Here is an 8,019-nt window from a genome sequence, read left to right on the forward strand (position 1 = left end):
AACCATCAATAAATAATTCCCAAAGTACCCATAATTTGCCTTCACTTGTTGGTCCTTTTAACAAAGTCTAATTTGACTTGAAAATGAAACAGCCAAATCTGGATAGTCGCTGTGCGTTGTGGAGGCAGCATTATACTTTGACTTTCGAAATTATTTTGACAAGCCTGCGTTGCAAGTAACCTTTTGACTCCCAAGTGAATGTTTTGCGACGCGCAGGAAGCTTCAAAAACCTATTGCCTGATCAGTGCTTTGGCACCCTTCTTTGCAACCATTAGGTCCTCCTCAAGGACCTTTTGGTAGGTCCTTAGAGAGTCATTCTCGAATATTTTAGGGTCATACCCCACTTATTTTAGTCTCTAAACAAGACCTTAAAATGGACAACATACAAGGTTAAACTAGCACACACACTAGACTAATTTCCAAAAGTCTTGGACATCCTTCGACGTTTCACTTCCAAACTCTTTAAACTAACTTCTAATGTTATTATTTATCATTTTAAAACAATATTAACTCATGAAACACATTATAGGATCTATTTCACCTAGTTCAGTTTTGAGGGTTGTTACAGTCAGTCACTGCGACCATGGTTCACCTCGATAGATTTTAAGTCAATGCTCATTTGGTCTTTTCCCCTATATATTTGACACATAAACTATATTAATTAAATTTTGAGGTACATAATTTTAGTTAGTTTAAGACTACTAACTTAGTCTGAACTTCCCAAATTGATCAATCACCAAAAATTTATCTAACTTAGAGCATAAAAGGGCAAATTAGGCAATACCTTTCTAAAGAACACACATCAAGGTTTCACCAGGTCAAGCTTCATAGACACACTAGAAAACTTTAACTATGTTCCCTAATACCAGAGTTTTCACAACCTGAGTCTACACCCTGGATGTGACACTCAAGAACCATTGTTTGTCCCGAAGCGAACCCTCATCCTGGAAGATTGCAAGTGCAACACTAACTTAAGAATGAAAAAATGTAAACCTCAATTAAATCAAAATACTCAACTCTAATATAATATGAATAATATTTAATTGATAACCCTAAAAAAAATAACATGTTCAACTCTTCATAAATAGGCAACTTAAGTCTTAAAAACTTTTGCAAAAATAAATGAAAACACTTCTAAAACTCTATTCTCTATATCTGAAGCCTCTTACAGGAAAAGATGGATGTCGGGACAGGAACAACAACATCCTAACAATCAAAATAACTAAAAGTACAAATGGAACGCTCTGGAAGAAAGAAGGATCCTCATATCTAACTCGAAATGCATGTGGTATCGATGAATCGTCTGTTAATGATCCTCAATTCATGTATCAACATCATGAAACGATGTTGGTCAAACGAATCAATACATGTACCAGTATGTAAGGGGAACTCTAAAATGGAAACAAACTTACCTCTTTTCAACTCACTCAACTAACTCAAGTCAAAATTAAGATACTCAACTCAAAAACAAGATATTCAACTTAGTGACAAAATCTCAACCTAATAATAAAATAGTTGAACCTTGGTTCTAAACCTATGGATACTCAACTCAGTATTAGGCAACAATGAAAGACGCAATACTTTAAAAGCTTTTAAAATAGTAAAAATGCAACTCAACTTATTTAGGAATACAATATACTCGGTCTTTATGAAAGGATAAAATATAAAATTTTCTTTTATATGAAGTAGAAAATAAACTCTGTGCATATAAGCATACAAAATAATCTTTGTGGGAGTTGGTCTAACCGAAAACCATAACTTATTATCTATGTGATGATAAAAAATATTTCCTCATGCTTCCAGGGTCGTCCTATACCTTGCCAAGGGTAGAGAACCTAACTACTAAGTGATCCACTAGTCTACACTAAAAATTACTAAGGAATCATCTCTAAAGTATGACCTCTTTCTACCCACATTGGCTACATAATTTATGATGGCGATTAGTTGTCTAAACTCCCCCTCATATCGGTGATCAATACTACTCCAAAAATATAAGTAGCTCAGATATTTAAAAACATAAATCTTTCTATGGGTTGAGATAATTTCTCAAAAAATAACCCAAAGTCTCTCTAGGAAACTAGTATTTTCTCTCTTGCTTAAATATGAAAGCATTTACTCTTTACTAAAAAAATTAGCTCAAAGGCTCTGTTGGAAATTGATGTTTCTTTTCTTGTTTAAATGTGAAATCATTTTCTATTTAAAAATACATAGTCCCCATATACTCTTTTGAAGAATAGAACTTCATGTTTTACTGTTTACTCAACTTAAAACTCAAGTGTTAAAACAAGTTTAATGTATTTGTATATGACTTCTTAAAATAAGGTTCATGTTGAATACTCAATTCCTGGTTTTTAATAACCATAGATAGAACTCAATAACTTCAATGATACTACTCATTTCAAGAATATTCAACTCAGAGGATTCATACGGAATCATATCATCAACTACTCAACTCAAGAACTTAAAGATGCTTCTCATCTCAAAACGCCTGTACTTATATGGTTAATGCAGAGTTAAGGGCATGGACTATTGTTTCACCCAAATCGTACGCACAAGTGTATGTAGTTGTTCAAGTATTAGATTCACTCTTATAAAGAGATGAATCTTGTACCCATATAGACTTATTATTAGAAAACATGATTTTTCAAATATTTTCAGCTAAGCACAAGTGTTTTCAAGAATTTAAGACTTATTTATTTTATAAACTAAAAGTTAAACAAAATTAAACAAACGTGATTCAATTTCAAGAGTTCCAAACAATGATTTTGTAAAGTCCAGGGCTGCAACTCTTATCAAGATTCGTGATATTTATATTATATAAATGGGTGTTAATAAACTATCGAATCAATGATCATAGGGTTAAATGTATGATTATGATCTCCCAACCTCTTATCGCCTATGGTAAATGAAAACCAGTATTAAAATTCCTTTCGGCATATGGAGAGGATATGGATAACTATTCCTACATTTTATTTCACGAGGCAAAATACAATTTCTCTCTGCGAAGCGGAGAGGGTATGGATATTCCTTAGAATATATTTCTTCCTTTTCATTCCTTGATTCTATTCGTCTAGGATTTTTTGTATCCTCCAATTTCCATTTTAACGCTCATTTCTCCATTAAGTTCACCTACACATCTAATCATGTTTGTTAGCTTATATACAACCCAAATACTCCCTAAGATTATAAATAAACACACATTGAATTCAAAATCATTTAAATAAGGGCATTATTACATTTCTACTCATACAAATACCCCTAAGATTAACTACAAATCTCAACAATTTCATGTGTAGCATCTAATACTCCTGTGATTTAGAATATAATATCAAAAGGATTATGAACTCAATTCTCAAGACATAGAACTTAAAGATACTACCTCTCTCAAAGATACTCAACTTATGGAGTTCATGAGGAATTTATGTGCATGAACGACTAGACTCAAGGGTCTATATAACCATACCAAACTCATGTATAAGAATCTTCTCTTTCTCATACATACATCCTAAAAAATTTGCTCAAATCAATAGTTGACTTTTAAGGATTTACAGTTGAACTCAAAGACTTTCTTTAACTCTACTCTTAACTGTCTCTTGAATTTGCATTATGCATTCAAGAGTTATGATAATTATATAAAGAATATAGTAATGATAAGGTAGACTCAAGAATAAATTATCCTCACTCTAACACTCACTTGCTCGAGTCTTAGAATAAGTTACTAGAAATTGTAGAAGACTCCTCAAAAAGACTAAAAAGGACTTTCTCAAAAATGATTGATGAAAGAACTCACAATAACTCAATCTCAGCTATACCTTGAATTTTTTTTATGAATTAAAAGTTGTAATTTGTGATGGATAACATCTGGCGATGTTTAGGATTGTTTGTAGGTAGTTAAACATGAGAAATGATCAAGAAAACATTGTCAAGAACCAAGTCCTCAATATGGAGATCCATTTTAATATTTGGTCATGAAATAAATTTTGATATTGAGGGGTCCGTAACCTTTCCACGATGGAGAGAAATATTATGGGCATAGGAAATGGAGTTCCTCGATGCGGAGTGAAGTGCAAGATTCACACAATTTTTTCATTTTCATTGTCTAACTGTAATTTGCCTAAAGTAGATTTTTTTTCTCCATTTCCATTTAAATTATGATATCCAATATATGTACACAGGAATATATTCTAAAACAACTCTAAAAATCAACATCATTTCCTCAATATTTCATCAATCTCAACTTAACTCAAAAGCAAAAGAAATTTCAAGAACTCTGTCACAACCCGGAGTCACCCCCCATAAGTGAAACGATGTACTTGACCACGAGTGGGGTCACTTACAAACCATTACCATAATCATACACATAATGCTATAGAGATAATGTGAAAAATTCTAAACTCTTACCATGAATTCAAACTTTATCATAAACAAAAATAGGAATCTAGACTTATCTCAATCACAATCTAGTACAATGGAGTGTAAAATTAGTATCATAAGCCATTGCCATTAATATAGTCTCAAACTAAGAGGTACAACAAAAAGTATGAAAAGATAATATCTTGTACACGAACAAGAGGACTCACAAAGTGTAACGACCTGTTAGTCGTTTTGAGCAGTAGAGTTTGTTTCTGGTAATTACAGTCTAATCGACGGATCCCACGACGGACCGACATAGGCACGCCGAACCGTCGAGGGTGTGTCTTTCCAAAACACTTAGAATTCTGAAAAATTGGGTACTCAAGAACAACTCTCTGAACTTCACGACGACATGGCAGGACGGACCGTCGTGGGCACGACGGACCGTCCAGGCCCTTCAGTAAATTGCAGTCTCTGAACTCTGTGATGACTCAGCTGGACGGACCGTCGCAGGCACGACGGCCCATCATAGAGTGCGTAACCCTGACTGGGTCGAATTTCTGTTAAAAGTTTTAAGGGGCGTTTTGGACTATTCCTACTTATAATTATAAAGTTAGTGGTTTCATGTTAATAAAATAATTACTTGGGGGTTAAAAGAGAGAATGTGGAAACAAGTAGTAGGGTATTTTATCATCTTTTATACTTAATTATATGCTAATTAGGGTAAAAGAAAAAGGGTTGGAATAAGAAAAATAGAAAGAACAGAGAGAGGGAGAAACGATCGGTCAAGAGGAAAGAACGAAGAGGAAAGCAAAGCTTTGGGAAAGTAGATTGCTGGATCACAATTCTTTGGTGGAGGTAGGTTATTGTTTATGCTATTCGTAGTAATATCTTAATGCCGAATGATATGTATTGGATAGTTTTGTAAACCCTTCTATATGCTTAATTGTATGCTTGCATGAATGTTATTATATAATTGTGATAAAGTAAGCATGATGAAGCTATTGAATCCTAAATCTTGAAAAACCCTAATCTACTTTGTTAATGATGATGCGTTGGTATAAAAGAAGGCTTGATGAACAAAAGTAGTGAGATTAGGGGATCGGGTGCCACGTTTCGGTAACAGGATAGTATATGAGGATTGGAGTGTCACGTTCCGACACTAGGATAGTATATGGATCGGGTGCCACGTTCCGGTACAAGAATAGTATATGAGGATCGGAGTGTCACGTTCCGACACCAGGATAGAATATGGATCGAGTGCCACGTTCCGGTACCAGGATAGTATTTGAGGATCGGAGTGTCACGTTCTGACACCAGGATAGAATATGAATCGGGTGTCACGTTCCGACACCAGGATAGTATGATGAGGAATGGAGTGTCACGTTCCGACACCAGGATTAGTAAAGCGAATGAATCTTGAAATATGTTAATATACTCAATCTAATGAACCTAATTCCCAAAGGAGTATGATGGGAAGGCGTGAGTCCTCATTGATGTGCTTGGTGTTGTGACCAAGGGTTATGGTAATTGTAAATGCCACATGTTTAGTATTGTAGTTGATTTATGATATTATCTGATATATACTATTTTCTATTCTGAGTTGGCCGATGATATCTACTCAGTACCTATGTTTTGTACTGACCCCTACTTGTATGTTTTTCTCTTGTTATTGTGGAGTACAGCAAACTTACTGTCGTCTTCAACTCAACCGCAACTCTAACCTGTCTTCATTACACCGAATTTCAAAGTGAGCTAACGCTTCTAGCTTGGACTGGATCTTCTACTTCATGTCTTGATGCCTTGAAGTTTCGGCATGGACTAGCTTTTTGTTTATTCTAGCTTTCTAGATACTCTTAGAATTAGTAATTTGAGGATAGATGTTCTTGTGATAATGACTTCCAGATTTTGGGAATAATGATAAGTTTAAGTTTTAGAAGTTAATTATTGATTTTGTTAATGAGTTTTTAAGTCTTCCGCATTATTTCTGTTTATTATTGGTAAATGATTGGGGTTTAGATTGGTTGGTTTGCTCATATAGGAGGGTAACTGTGGGTGCCACTCGCGGCATGCTTTGGGTCGTGACAAACTTGGTATCAGAGAATTAGGTTCGTTTGTCTCATCACACGAGAACGAGTCTAGTAGAGTCTTGAGGAACGGTAGGGGGACGCCTTTACTTTTCTTTGAGAGGCTATAAGACTTTAGGAAAACTCCATTCTTTCTTTCTTTCATGCTATTACTTGGGTCCAATTGGTATCTTGGTGATACAAATTGGTATCTGACCATCTTCACTCTATTTCGCAGATGGTTAGAACTAGAGCAACAACCACGCCAACACCAGCACCGGCAGGACAGGGTGCGTCTGAGCCAGCCACTGGGGCTGTAGCTCGAAGAGGAGCAATGACAAGGGGTCGTGGTAGAGTTCGTGGGAGGACGTCCTCTAGAGGAAAAGGACAAGCACATAGCCCATCTGGTACTAGGGCGGTGACTCCTCCACCGACTGAGGAAGTAGTAAGAGAGAGGGAGAAAAGGGAGAATGAGCAAGTACAGAATGAGGAATTACCACCCCAACCTACCCCAGATATGACTAATCAGGTTCTTGCTTATCTTAGCGGGTTAACTGAGCAAGGCCAGACACCTCTAGTGTTTTCTGCAGCAGCACCTCAGGTTCCGGAAGTACGACAGGCCGCTGCTGAGGCTCCCCACATGGATGCCTCATTGGAAATCAGCATGTTTCCTCGTTTGACTACAGGGCCTACAATGACAAGCGATTAGCATGAACTTTTCAGTAAGTTCTTGAAATTGAAACCTCCAGTCTTCAAGGGTGCTGAATATGAGGATGCCAACGATTTTCTGGTTGATTGTCATGAGTTACTACATAAAATAGGCATAGTGGAACGATTTGGCATTGAGTTTGTAACCTATTAGTTTCAGGTAAATGCCAGAATGTGGTGGCAGTCACATGTTGAGTGTCAACCTGCACAGGCACCACCTATGACTTGGGTGTCGTTCTCTAGCTTATTTATGGAGAAGTATATCTCCCGGACCTTGAGGGATAGGAGGAGAGATGAGTTCTTGAGCCTAGAGCAAGGCAAGATGTTAGTGACTGCGTATGAGGCTAAGTTCCGTGCATTATCCAGGTATGCCACCAAGCTTTGGTTTAGTCCACAAGAGCGGATTCGCCATTTTGTGATGGGGTTGAGGTCAGATTTGCGGATTTGAGCCTTACAGGTAGCGGCTACAGCGAAATCCTTTCAGGAAGTGGTAGAGTTTGTGATAGAGGTGGAGGGAGTGCAGCCAGATGACTTCACCATGGCATCGGCATCTAAAAGGTTTCATAAGGGAGGTGAGTTTAATGGTTCTTACTCCAGAGGACAGGGTTCAGGAGGTTATCCAGCCCAACCTATTCAGTCTCTACTGCAGACTATAGATGGGGGTCCACCGCAGAGTGTTATGGATGTGGGGAGACTGGACACACTAAGATGTATTATCCAAAACAGAGTTACAGACCCCCAATAGTCAGAGGTAGAGGTGGTCATGGAAGAGGCCGCAATTCTAGGAGACGTGGTGGCCGAGGTAATGGTGGTCACAAAAACGGCCGGGGTGACGGACAAATGGGAACTACTGCAGTGCAACCTGGTAGAGGCAACGGGCAGACAGGTGATA

This window comes from Solanum lycopersicum, chromosome 8 (assembly GCF_036512215.1).
Source record: "Solanum lycopersicum chromosome 8, SLM_r2.1".
NCBI lineage: Eukaryota > Viridiplantae > Streptophyta > Magnoliopsida > Solanales > Solanaceae > Solanum > Solanum lycopersicum.